The sequence below is a fragment of the Euleptes europaea genome, chromosome 3 (assembly GCF_029931775.1).
Source record: "Euleptes europaea isolate rEulEur1 chromosome 3, rEulEur1.hap1, whole genome shotgun sequence".
NCBI lineage: Eukaryota > Metazoa > Chordata > Lepidosauria > Squamata > Sphaerodactylidae > Euleptes > Euleptes europaea.
Window position 1 is genome coordinate 848,358 of NC_079314.1, and position 14,853 is coordinate 863,210.

Sequence of the window (14,853 nt, forward strand, 5' to 3'; positions counted from 1 at the left end):
CTATTCTGTAGCAAATAAAGATAGTTTCAGAGGGTAGTCATGTTGGTCTGCAGTAGAACAGCTAGATTTGAGTCCAGTAGCATCTTAGAGACAAACATGATTTACAGGGTATGAGCTTTCAAGAGTCAAAGCCCCCTTTGTCAGATACAAACAGGAATGGAGAGTCCTGAATCCTTATATCCCAGGACCCAGGAGATCCCAGGAATGATCCCCGAATCCTGATATCCCAGGGGATATCCCAGGGGATATAAGGACCAATGGATTTCTATTCCTACTTGTATCTGATGAAGGGAGCTTTGACTCTTGAAAGCTTCTACCCTGAAAATCGAATTTAGCTGTTATTCCAAATAAAAATGGTGAGATTGGATTAAGGGAGGAGGTCTCACATTCTCTTAAAGACGTTTTCCTTCCCTTTCAGGTTAATGCGTTATGGGTGACAAGGAAGACCTTGACGCTACTGCTGCACCCCATATTAATGGCTGCCCCTCAGACTCCACCACGGATGACAGCAGCACCCAAGAAGACGGCACACTCTCCTCCATCATACGCTCTCCAACCTGTGCCCGCTGCCGCAATCATGGCATCAAGGTTCCACTGAAAGGCCACAAGAATACTTGTCAGTTCCAGAGCTGCCAGTGTGACAAATGCATCCTTATTCTGTACGTTTGGCACAAGAGTGCTTAGGGATTAGTGTGTGGGACTAGGAATGAGGAGGTGGTGGTGGAAAGTGCCGTCAAGCCACCACTGATTCATGGCGACCCCACGGGGTTTTCAAAGCACGAGATGAACCAAGATAGTTTGCCATTCCCTGCCCCTGCATAGAGACCCTGGACTTCCCTGGTGGTCTCCCATCCAACCAGGGCTAACATTGCTTAGCTTCCAAGATCTGATGAGACTGGGCTAGCCTAGGCATTCCAGGTGAGGGCTGGGATCAAGGAGAACAAGGTCCAAATCTCTATTCAGCCATATTCTACTAGCTGGCCCTGGGCCAGTCACTCTCTTTCTCTTCGCCTAACCTACTTCAAAGGGCTGTTGTGAGGTTAAAATGGGGGGGGGTGAACACTTAATGCCTTGGAGGTTAGAATGCAATAAATAATGACAAGAAAGAGTGAACTTCCAATGGGCAGTGACTCCTTTGCATTGTTTGGACATGTACCACAGATAGTATAGTGTGGGTCTCAGTAGATGGCACTGTTCCTCTATAAATAAGGGCTTGATCATATGGGACTAAAAGTGTCACCCCTCCATTTGTACTTTGCTTCAGTTTGCTGTCTCAGCAGCAAGTTGCTATGTCAGTAACTCACAGTGCAATCCTAACTAGTTACACCCTTCTAAGTAGGGTTGCCAACTGCCAGGTAGTAGCAGGAGATCTCCTGCTAATTCAACTGATCTCCAGCCGATAGAGATCAGATCACCTGGAGAAAAATGGCCGCTTTGGCAATTGAACTCTATGGCATTGAAGTCCCTCCCCTCCCCAAACCCCGCCCTGCTCAGGCTCTGCCCCCAAAATCTCCCGCCGGTTGCAAAGAGGGACCTGGCAATCCTACTTCTAAATCCACTGTCTATTAAGTGGCAAACCTGTCACTCAAATCTGTAACGCTAATCTCCAAAGGTTGTGGAGGGAGAGGAGCGGACCTAGGGTTGCCAACCTCCAGGTGGTAGCTGGCGATCTCCTGCTATTACAAGTGATCTCCAGCTGACAGAGATCAGCTCACCTGGAGAAAATGGCCGCTTGGGCAATTGGACTCTGCGGCATTGAAGTCCCTCCCCTCCCCAAACCCCACTCTCCTCAGGCTCTGCCCCCAAAATCTCCAGGTATTTCCCAATCTGGAGCTGAAAACCCTAAGCAGTCCCTGTCTTCAATTATTATATGCAATATTTGTGCTGTATTTTAATTTGTTTTCTCTGCTACGTTAAAACTGAAAAGCAAAATCTTATCTCAGGCAGAGGCGCCGTATCATGGCTGCCCAGGTAGCCTTACGCAGGCAGCAGGAGATAGAGCTGAGAAAGCAGCTAGCCAGTGGCTTACTGCAACTTGAAGATGGCTGCCCGTCGGACCCTTTCAGTTTGGCCAAATCATTGAAAGAGATCAAGTCATGCAAAAGAGGGGCAGGTAAGGCAGCCATATCACTAACAGGAAATATGGAAGGGGGCAGGGACGGACACAAGTTAACATGTTTTACTTTAAGAGGTGTTTTCAGGAAACACCTTGTATATTTTACTACATTTCACTTGACATTTTAAAATGGTTATTTAAAACCATACTCCTAGGAACTAAGCCTCACTGAATGGCTTACTTCTGAGTAAACATGTATAGTATTGGGCTGTTAAGCCACATTCCTATAGTCACTAAACATCCTAAGAATGAAATCAGAAATATTTATTTCCAAGTAAACATGTCCAGGATTTGGCTGCACAGCTCTTAAAACAAATCTCCAAAAAAAACACTTCCCTTTTTCAAAACTATACACTATTCTTTTATTAAAACATGTGTTCTTAGGCCCTTAGGATTAGACTCTCAAACCCATTCTTTGATCTGCTGAATCTTGAGGTGTGGTGTCTTGCTCTAACATTTCTCAGGTTCACAGCCCATCAATGGGGCCAGGTAACTCACAGACCTATCCTTTCTTCACTGCACAGGGAAGAAGGAGAATGCAGAGCCGTCAAATGACTCAGAGAACGGAGTCAGTGGGGCCACGGGATACCTCAGGCGACAAAAGCAGAGAGCTATGAGGAAGGTGAGAAAAGGGGATGGTATCACTGACCGTCCCTGCTATTGCTTCTTGTGTGAAAGGATAATTTCCACATTTCGGTAATATATATTGTCCCATTATTCTCTAGGAAGGTTCCTGGCTGCCACTCCCTCGCTGTTCTAAAGTGAAAGAATTGCCCTGGGCACTTGGAGGACATCAGTCACCTCATACGGCTTGGTTTCCACCACCTCTTCCTATGCCCCCTGCATCCTTCTGCCAGTTCTTTCCTCAGGAACATGCCTTTCATGTTCAAACTATGGGAGGTAGGTAATCCATTTCTCTGATAACAGAGCTGGTGTAATTGAATGGCTAAAAAGTAGGACTTGGGATCTGAGAAAACAGCAAGACACCGTTTCCCAGCCTCTCAGCAGTAACGCAGCGTAACAAAATTACTCAGAAGACCAGTAGCACCTTAGAGTCATTTTGTTAGTCTTTTAAGGTGCAACCAGGTGAACACAACTACCCCTCTGGAATTATGAGCATGATGAGCATGACAGGTGTTTTACCTCACACTATTGTTGTTAGGACAACTGTGATAATTATTATAAAGCCCTTTGCATCATTACAGGACAAGAAAAAATGATAATGTAATTCAAACATCGCATGCCAACAAATAGTTTCATTTTCCTACAAGGAGCCTGGCAGGGAAAATGAAACTTTTGAGGAAGAATGTGCATTGTTAATTGCCTTGGCTAGATAGCCACAGCTAATTCATTCTCATATTTTAGATCAGGGTTCCCCAAACTTTTTGAGCCTGCAGGCACCTTTGGAATTTGACAGCACGGTGGGTGCAGCCACAAAACGGCTGCCACTGCTTATTTTCAGTCACACAATGAAGATCCTTGTGTTGTGGTGGCAGCAGCTGCCTCCAAAGCAATGTTTTTAAAACTCTGCACAGCCAATTAAATCCCCAATGGCCAATCAGACGTTTTGCTGCACAAAAGCCCCACATGGCCCCAACCACTTTCTAAAACCACTTGGCAGGCACCAAGAAAGATGATGGTGAGCGCCATGGTGCCTATGGGCACCAGGTTGAGGACCCCTATTTTAGATGCAGACAAGCTGGGGTTCTATAAAGACTCATGGGGGGCATCTTTAGAAGTACCACCTGCCAAGACCTCCCTCTTCAGGATTTTCTAAGAGGCTTGAGCAGATTCTCCCAGTCCCTTCCTTTAACTGACATTCAACTGCTTTCAGGATTCTGAAGCAAATTTAGTCCTCATTGGCGGGACCTTGGTTCAGTTACAACAACCTATTTTTCTGCGTACCTGGGGTGTTCTCTGAGTAGCAAGAGACACGTACCTTGTCTGCAGGTAACCCTGTTGAGCTTCTTCATTGTCCACACAGCAGCTAGCCACTTTACTTTTAAGACCCAGTGATAATCAACATGGACATAGTAGATACTATGGTACATTATACTTTTCCAGCAATATTTCTGTTTTATTCTTTATTTTATTTTATATTTATGTTATTTATAGACCACCTTTCTCACTTGGACTCAAGGTGGATTACACAGAGCGAGTCAATACAATTAACAGGGAGGAACATTCAATAAACAGTACAATAGGATTAGGGTTGTGAAACCAACCAGATGTCTAAAAACAGAACTGAAGCAAAGCATCAGTATTAACCTGACACATTAAATAATGCAAAAATTACATAGTAGGATCCTAGTTTCAGCAAGCAGTACACAGTAGTATAGACCATAGTCCCCAATAATTTCTCCAAGTAACTCTGTGAGGCCTTTAGTACAGTGCAACTCAATAGAAAAGCCCTCTTGAATAATTCAGTTTTGCATAGTTTGAGGTAAGCCAGGAGGGTGGAAGGCTTCCTGACCTCCTCAGACAGGCCGTTTCATAAGGTGGGGGCCGCGATGGAGAAGGCACGTGTTGGCACCTGCAGAAGACCCTGCTCCAATAAGCGAAGCTATTGTGGCAGAGCACAGAAGGGAGAAGCGGAGGTTTAGGGCCATCAAGGGCTTTGGATGTGATAGCCTTAAACTGAGCCTGGTGGGCAGCCAGTGAAGCACTTGCAGGATGGGCTCTTAATAGCACGGTTCAATAATAGCCGAGTCGCGGCATTCTGCGCCAACAGGAGTTTCTGAACTGATTTTGAGGGGAGACCAATATACAGTCCATTACAGTTAGAGCTAACATGTATTATGCAGTTTGAACATCCAGGACCTCCGTGGGCTTCAAGTTGGCCCTGAACAAATAGATGTTGTCTCACAGGCCTATCTATGTGATACAATCCTCAGGTTGGATCCACCACAAAGACTGTTGGCCATGTGTAAGCCTGTGAGTTCTCAGCTGGGCACTCTATTCTCAGGTGTGCAGAACCCAATTAGGATTGGGAATGCAGGACACAGAGAGGGTGCTTATCCTCCCCCCGTTTTCTCAAGCCAAAATGACCTTGGGGTGCACTGTTTGCCATATTGAGAAAAGCTTTTAAATCCTTACAGTACACGCAAAGCTGCCCTTCCCAGCTGATTCAGGTTGGTAAAATGGTGTGTGTGGGGGAGAAGGCTGAAGCCCCCTTTCCTTGCATGCTACAGCCTCAATCTGAGAATTGAGTTCTCATAAGGAAACTCACAAACCTGTGGATTGCACGGACCTGGGGGGGGGGAACATAACATTTAGTTAGGTTACCCTCAATGTCTGGGTTTTCATACTGAAAATTTCCGATTGACCTTTACATCCAAGGTCTGTCAGCAGCAGCTTGTTTCTTTTCCTACAGGTTGTAATAGCAATGAAGGTTTGTACATGCCAGACAGTTATGTGACAGCCCAAGGACAGATGTTTCACCAGGCCCCTGGTACCTCCTGGTGCATACCTGCATCTGCTGATCTGACCAGGTATATTGTACTTCTCTGGCACTCGAGCACAGCACACATTTAAGGCTAACAACTGAACAGGGAAATAACTGGGAGCTTCCTAAACATGAATGTGTGCCTACTGGAGCTAACCTAAGACTGAGAGATTGCAATCCCTGACCCCTGCAGTTCCAAAAGCAAGACAAATCTGGGTCTCATGATTATTCTTATAAGCAGAATAAGTACATGTTTCATAGGAAAATGTTATGATGAAAGTAATGGAATGCTATCACACTCGGAAAAAGAAATCCTTGTAGACTTTTGAAGCCTTGTAGGCATTCACTGTGGTTACCCCTTGTTCTCACCCATTGCTTCTCTACAAAACATGCTGGAAATGCTGAACTGGCACACCTACCACAAATATCTGATCAATCAGCCTTATCAAATATCTTCATTACATACTTTTGTCTAAAATGTTTACATAGATGGTGGTTTTTATAAACACTCAGAAGAATCTCTGGCTCCTGTAAAAGTTCTCCATGCTCTGTGATCAAAAACAGGCAAGACAGGAAGTGAACAACTGATACCAAGTGGAAATAAGTATCTATGGGAATTAATGACACTACATGATCTCCAGCATGTGGGAATAAATGTACCTTTCAGTTGTGATCCTAAGCACCCTTGATATCAATGGGGCTTATGTCCCATGCAGAGTTTGCACTAACAGGATGTTAGTGTTATTTCACTAGTACCAAAAAAGGACCAATCCTGCTACTTCTCTTCCAAGGGACATGGCCTCAATTTAAGAGGGGGTCACTTATAAAGGCCCTGACCTGGATGGCCCAGGCTAGCCTGATCTCGTCAGATCTCAGAAGCTAAGCAGGGTTGGCCCTGGTTAGTATTTGGATGGGAGACCACCAAGGTATACCAGGGTTGCTGTGCAGAGGAAGGCAATGGCAAACCACCTCTGTTAGTCTCTTGCCATGAAAACCCCAAAAGGGGTCTCCATAAGTCGGCTGCGACTTGACAGCACTTTACACACACACACTTATAAAGTGAGGTACTCCTCTGATACTGTAAGTAGATGTAGACTTGTAACTGTCATTAAAGTGATGCACAAGTAAATATAAAAGGCAGCATACAGTCTTCAATAGAAATCTGACACAAAATAGAAGAACCATTTTTTAAATTAAAACCAGCTTTTGTTTATAAAGGAAATGTTCAAGCTGTCAGTGACACAGAAATCTTTATCTAGATGGCAGCACACATTCACAGACAAGAAGTAGGGAGAGCAGAGACTAGAATAATCTAGACAGAATAATTAAGAGAAATGAAAGGCTGGTGAATATCTTTACTACTAGAACAATTATTTGGCTAAAATTCTCGAAACAACACTTGTGTATAACTTGGGGTGTTGTACACTCCTGTACTACAACAGAAATTGTCCCACAGACAATACTACTTCTGTATCATTTATTTTCTGGCACCTGCACAGCAACAGCTGTCTACACAAACAAACATTTACTGCAAACAGCAAGTTGTGGGTGGAAATGTGAAGTGAGCTTGGGAGAATGGCAGCTGCAGAAGCCCCCCCCCCCACTTCCCCCCTCAACAGTTTGTGGCTTAGCTAGGACAGAAGGTGAGTGGGAAGCAAGCTGCCACTGAGGCACTTTATAAACAGGACTGACGTGCTCTCTCTCCTTTCCCCTCTTCAGCCGCCTGGCACTGAACCCCCTGAGTGGCAACATGGATTTAAGCAGACGTCCAAAGACCACATCGTTGGGAGGTCAGGTATTTGGACCCTTAACACATTGCAGAACAAGGATGCATGAAGCAGAAGTCCTTTTTCATTTTGCAAACGATACAAACCAGGGAACACATTTTTTAAAAACAGTGTTTCAGTTATTGCAAGAAGATACTGAAGCTGACCACTGGGGCTATTCAGTTTGCCCTTTCTTTTGCATGTCTGAGTGCACACGGACACACAGTAAGCATTCTCCACTGTTTGGTTCCATTTCCAGTCTTCGTCCTGCCAAACTGTAAGCTTGTCACGCATGTGGAGAGTAGTTTAAGGAATGGAGAGCTTCCTATTATTGACATTTGGACCAGTACTTCCCGTGTAACAGTCCCTTGACCTGTTTTGCGGGCGGCTTCTTCCCTACCAGTGGAAGCCTCCCTGTTTGCCAGAGCCTTACATTTATTGGGAGCTTCTTTGGACCACTGCAGTGGAGCAAATGATGAATAAAGTGACCAGCTGGTTGTGTGTTTTGGTATCATGCTACCTTTCAAAGTGCAGGAAGAGAGAAGCTGACTTCAGTTGGAAGCAATACTTTCTCCTCCTACCTTTTTGGTCCATTAGATTTTTGGGCTGAGCAGCACAGAGGAGCCTGCACTTGAGGAGGACTGAGGCAATGACTAGGCAAGGCTAGCAGCCCAGTCCTATGCATGTTTACTCTGATGTAATGACCAGTGAATTCAGCGTGGGTCTTGCTCCTAAGGAAGTATTTGCAGTATTGCAGCCTACATGATCTCCATTTGAGCAAAGACTTGTCACGTGACGCAGGCAACTGGTTAAATGATTAATTGCAAGGTTATTCTGTATTTCGCAATGTATCCCCCCAAAAGCAGCCAGCACTCCACACCTCCATCCCAGAAACTTTTGTTAATAGACTCCATGCCTCAAACGTCCAACACACAAGTCAACCTGAAGTGTGATCGAAACGCAGGCCCTCTACAGATTTCCAAAGTCTCCAGTATGGGAGTGGGTGAGGGGGTGTGGTAAACAGGAGCTGTCCTTCTCTGTCTCTCAGACCTGCAAAAGGAACAAGTGGAATCTGAAGCTTTCATTAACCCTGCCAAAGTATGTTCATTAATCACCTGGTTAACGGTCTCTCCTCTCTCTTTCAGCCCAACTCTTCCACTCACGTTTCAGTCTGGCCCACCAGGGGGTTTACCTTCTCACCCCTTTCTGAACAGCAGCTCCAGAAAGAGGCTGCTGAAGCCCTGATGGTGCTGAGAAACTCCCCCCAGACAGGCCCCCTTCTTGCCACATCAGGTCTTCTGCCCCTGGTCAGCTCTGGGCCCACTCTGATGGCATCACCAGCTTTCTCCCACCCTTCAGAGGCAGCTCACAACTTTGGGGTGCCCAGTCCCTTCCAACAGCACCCCCAATACTTCATGCCACCCTATGGCATCCATGCTGTAAAGCCCTCCAAGGACTTAGCCCTGAAAGGAACCCAGATGCCTCCAGATCCACTGAGTGTCCACAGGGAGCAGGTCCCAGGGCCCCTTTTCCTTCCTTTGCTCCATGGCAGTCCTCTTCCCCAGCAGTATAAAAACGTCCATCTGTTCTCCATTGCCCCATCCCAGGGTCCTCAGCTGGCCACTTCTCTCATGGTCTCTGGCATCCAAGCAGTCAAACCCAGCCTAGGAGGGACTTCTAATATCAGCCACCACCATTTCCCCCCTAGCTTGGCTACCTACCACACTGCCTCCGGCTCCACACCAAAGACCATCCTCATGCCACAAGCAATCGAGGAGGGCTGGATTTCAGAGGCAAATGTCGATGTCTCTACTCCAGCCAGTTCCACACATGGCAGCCCTCAGCTGTTGCCCTTCTGTGTCCCGCCCATGGACATCTCTCTCGCCCCAGTGCCCTTACCAAATGGCATTTCCTGTGCCCCGCTTGCAATGGAAGTGCATAGGGTCCCCAGGCTGTCACTGCTGAATCCCGCCCCCTACCTCCTAGCTCAGCAGCCTTTCCCAGACACGGTATTGCCGCTGAGACAGAAATCACCACAAGGCCATCAGCAGCACAGCCAAGGACAAAAGTGTTCCAGTCAAGACCAGGCCAGAGAGGAGAGCGGCAGCAGCTACAAGGTGCCTGGGAGCACAGATCCGAAAGGTAGGGGTCAGAGGCCGTGCGCAACTGCAATCAGTGCAGGAATGACTGAGAACCGTTAGCAAAAAACAGAGTCCTCAAAAGAGAAAGGAAATTAGGAGAAAGGGCTTCTATACCCAAGAGCTAGATTCACATCCAGGAGGGCCTTAGAGACCAACGAGATTTTCGGGGGACAGGTTTTTGAGATTCAAAGCTCCCTTGACTCTCAAAAGCTTATACCCCCAAAATCTTGTTGGTCTCTAAGGTGCTATTGGGCTTGAATCTAGCTGTTCTACTCAATACCAAAACAGCAAACCTCTGAAACTATACCCAAGAACTATCACTGTGGGCCCTGGGAGTTCCATGTATTATTATTTCAATTTATAGTCTGCCTTTCTCCCTGGGATGCAAGGCAGGCTACAAGTATGATAAATGGTCTCTGTTTCTTGTGACAATCTTATGGTTGCCAACCTCCAGTTGAGGCCTGGAGAACTAAAATTATAATTCATGCCCAGACTTCAGAGATCAGTTCCCCTGGAGAAAATGGCTGCTTTGGAAGGTATTATACCATGCTGAGCTCTCTCCCCTCTCCAAACTACACCCTCTTCTGGCTCCATCCCTAAATCTCTATGAATTTCCCAACCCAGAGTTGGCAACCATGAAAAGTTACCTGCTGTGTTCAATCCATTGCACCAGAGTTTTGTGTTTTTTACAGCAGGTGGCTGGGTCTCCAAGGTGGATCAGGCCCAGGATATAAGCATCTCCTTCCCACCTTTCTCCTGATCAGAAACAGCCCTGTGCAGCTATTTTCCCATCAGGGCCTATATCAGGATCTCTGTATTTGCCCCAGTGGGGTAAATAACAGCTCTGTAAGTTGTTTCAAGTCAGGAAAATAGTGCGGAGGTGGGGGGCTTAAATGTCCCTTGTGCTTCAGTCCTGATCTGAACTGGGTCCCATGTGGCTGCGATTTTTAAAAACCCTGAGGAAACACATTTGGGAGATCTAGTTATAGAATTCCTAGATGAGACAGATGTATGGAGTCCATCAATGTGGATAACAATACTGGCATACCTTTTAGGGATGTTGTTAGGATTAGTGAAGTCATGTGTGACAAACACTTTGAGCTGTTAAGGAAAAGCATTATACAAGTATTTAAAAATCTGGAAATGTTCTTTCATGAAGCAGCATGTTAGCTTTAACAATCTGTCTATACTTAAGAAAGATTTACGCAAAATTTTAACCACATGAGCATATATAGAAGAAGGGACGCTTTCTTTCCTGTGTAGATATCAATGCTGGTTTCTTTCTTAAAGGGCTAGGATCATTTACCAGCGAGGACAAGTCTGTACTGTTGGCAGGTCAGCAGACACTGAAGCAGAAAGCCAGCTTAGGTAGGGTCTCTTTTGCTAGGAGTTCTCATTTCAGCAGCCAAGAGGAAAAGCTCTGTATTGCTATCCCCTAAACTGAGAATCCACTGCAACCTACCAGAACCAAGCAGCAGCATACACATCACAATTGGGGCAGCTTATCTGGCCCCTTGGCCTATCTTCTTTGGAATGCTCTTGTTTTAAAAAACACCTTCACCTTTGTTAGGAGGTCATACAGCTGGGCTCCCCTGCAAGGGACAGACTGCATTCTTCAAATCCCTTATTCCAGATTAGTCCCATTGAAGTCAATTTGAGGCTCATGGGATTTGAGGATCAGGGGTCATCATGATGTGCAGAGCACAACAGAGAAGAACTTGAGTGTCTGGAAGAAAGAATCCACAAAGAAAGAACTGCAGTGAGTGAAGGAACAGGGCACAGAGTATCTCACCCCAAAGCTGCTTTCCTAAATCACGGTGGTGACTTGGGTCACGCTGGCCTATCACTGCCATCACTCAGGGGCCGTTCACACAGGAGTCCTGGAGCGAGCGTGTCGGCCAGAGCCAACCTGGGTTCGCTTCAGGTCAGGCAGAAGGTGATGCAGTTTCCAACTATGTTTATACATTCTGGCTGACCCGAGATTAATCCCAGCTCAGCCACATGGTCTACACAAACAGCAGGTTGACACGCTGCAGGTTACCAGTGTGAAGCGCCCTCATGAGAGCAGGCAGTCCAGGAGGTTCAGCCTCAGAGATTCAACATGGCTTCTGCATTCTGTTTAGATTCAACTGAAGCGGGGCCCGAGTTCCTGACAGCCAGGGGAGCCCACAGCCAGCAAGCCTCACCAAGCCAACTGTCTCCTCACCTCCACCAGGCCAACTCTTCCCCCTCCATTTCCCTCAGCATCGGCCAGATGGGCTCCATCTCCCTCCCCAGCTAGGCTCCTGACGGGATAGCAGCAGGCCGCAAGGGCTTTGCCTGCGCATGTCGGAATGAAGATCTGTTCTTCCAGGCCCAAGGTGATCTTTCAAGACTGCAGCAGCCAGCCATGGCCCAGACCTCTGCCGCTCGTTCATTTTGAAACCACAGATGGTTTTATTGTGGTAACTCAAAGCCAGTCTTCAGTTTTAAAACATTTCATTCTTTTTTTTTTTACTAGCTCCATGCTGGGTAAGAGCCCGATTTTTTGTTTTGTTTTGTGAAAGATATTTTGAAGCGTTGTGTTTTAAAAACAGCCCGTGGGGAGCTGGTTTCTTAACAAATGGTTTAAAAGCAGTAAAAGTTCCTTGTAGGGGGGAAAGTGATATTGTAATGAATTGCCACTTTTAAATAAATAACACTGAAATGATTAATGAATAAGGGACGGTTTTAAGGCGCACAAAGAATTGCATCCACTTGGAAGGAGGCTCCTGCCATTGATTTTGTGACTTGGGAGCAGACGTACTCATTACATTCCCCGTCCCGTTGTTTGCTGCCAATAAAAACGTTGAGAAGAATTGTGGTGGCTATATGGATTTCTGCCTGTAGGCTACAAGACTGAAACACTTCCTCCTCGTACTCAAGCTATTTTGAGAAGGTACTTGTGTTTTTATAAGTCAGAGCTATTTAGATTCTGGACCCAGAAGCCTTAAAATATTATTTATTTCACTTCTGTGTTGCCCTTCTTCCATCATGGAACTCAGTAATGCAGGGTTTCAGGCACTGTCTAACTCTACACCTGCTTTGGTTCAGCATGCTTACTGTATCATAGGCCTTTATCCACATACCAGGATTTAGGATCCTGGTTGGATACAAGCTTTTTACTGTTTCATACTGAAGGAGCTAAATTTATAAACGGGGGGGGGGGGGGTTATGTTATTGTTGTATGTAGTTTTTGAAATATGTAAAAAGAAGAAGAGCTGGTTTTTATAACCTGCTTTTCTCTACCTTTAAGGAGTCTCAAAGCAGCTTACAATCACCTTCCCTTCCTCTCCCCACAACAGATACCTTGTGAGGTAGGTGGGACTGAGTTTGGAGAGAACTGTGACTGGCCCAAGGTCACCCAACAGGCTTCATGTGCAGGAGTGGGGAAACAAACCCGGTTCTCCAGATTAGAGTCTGCCACGCTTAACCACTACACCATGCCAGTGAGCATCCGATAGCCACGCAACCCACAGAAGCTCTCTCCCCAGTCTTTCAAAAATGACCTCCCTACATATTTCCAGCCTTCACCATGAGGGCTGGAACCACTGTAAAAAGGAAGAATACGCCCTGCAGGTTCATCAGCTAGTTTGCTCAGTTTGTTTCTGGAACTGTTGGTCTGCAGGGACCTTTCTGTAGGACCACTGCTTGTGGCAGAGTGTGATGTGGGCTGTGTGTGGGTGTGGGTGTGTGTAAGCAAAAGCCATGTTTCAGAGGAGGGTGGAAAAACAAAGAAAGAACATCTCATTTCTGTGCTCCTTTCCTTTTCTCTAGTGTAGAAGAGGCGATGAAGAAAACAGGCTGTTTGAGAGGAGAGGACAGCTGTGACAAAGGGGAGCTTAGCAAACATCTCCTTTTTAGTTATAGAGCTCACAGCTGCAAGCATAGCTTGACTTCTACATGGTGTGTGTGTGTGTGTTAAGAAAGCTTTCTGTGATTTTGTACATGGAAATGTCCACATGGAATCTGGTATATGTCATGTAATTTTGGGTTCCAGAAAAACCTCAGAACTGATTTTTGTGGTGACACATGAACACATGAAGCTGCCTTATACTGAATCAGACCTTTGGTCCATCAAAGTCAGCATTGTCTACTCAGACCAGCAGCGGCTCTCCAGGGTCTCAGGCAGGGGTCTTTCACATCACCTACTTGCCTAGTGCCTTTAACTGGAGATGTCGGGGATTGAACTTGGAACCTTCTGCATGCAAAGCATGCAAAGCATGACCAACCCTGTAGGAATGCAACTGGACAGGATTTTTTTCTTCTTCTCCATGACAGCATTTTAACTGTTGGAAAGAACCAATAACAGACCCACACACATGCATATCCCACCCTCCAGAGGAGAACATCTGCTTAAAAGACCTGCTAAGAGGATGGGGCTGGCTTTTGCTGAGGGTACACGTCAGCACTTGGCTCATATTGCTAGTGGGACTGTAATTGATCCTGATTTGTAATTGATCTTGCCTTGATTTGTAATTGATCTGTAATTGATCTTGTCCAGAGGACAAGAGCAAATAGAAGGGGGCTTCAGAGCTCCTCTTCCCAGCAGGCAGATGGAGGCTTCATTGGAGACCACTGCAGTGTGAAAGCATCAGATGCACCCAGGATGCGGGGAGGGGGGGTGTTGCTGCCTCATCTAAGGCAAGCTTGGGGGCACAAACCCCTTTCCTCTTCACTTTTGTTTGGAAAGTCGTGAAGATAAAGAAATGTTTCTTCTGAAACTCAGACCACTCAATGAAGAGGCCTGAACAAAGAAACAGGTGTATTTAAGGAACATACACTTTGTGAAATTTCTGTAAATTGACTCTGGCTCTCTCTCTGCCCGCCCCCCCCCCGCCCCCCATCATTGGTTCACTCTTAAAAGTTTCTCTTCAGAGCCAGTCCTGGAATGAAACCTGTCAATACTGGACAGTGATATTGCAGCCAACACAGATGCTACATTATTATTATTATATTTTTTATTCCACCCTGGGCTCAGGGCTGCTAACAACATAGAAATACAATCAAAGTCTTAAATGTCATATAAATAATTAAGACATTAGATTATCAATAGGCTCTCAGATGATGGTGTCATTTCCACTTTTGGAGAAACCATGATTACCCAGCGTGGTGAGCCACAATGTGTTAAAGGATGGGCATAAATAGGGTTGGGGGGGAATAGGAAAAAGGGGGGAGGGAAGGAGGGGGAAAAGGAAGAGAAGAAAAGAGGGAGGGGAAGGGGGGATATCTGGAATATGCAAGGAAAGCAAAAACCAATTCATGTTGCTTGTCAAGTGCTTAAAGCACACCTTCCCCAGGAAAATGCAACTTCTAAAAGTTTTCCCTCAAGGAACTCTGGAAGTTACAGTGAGGTGAGGGTCCTGG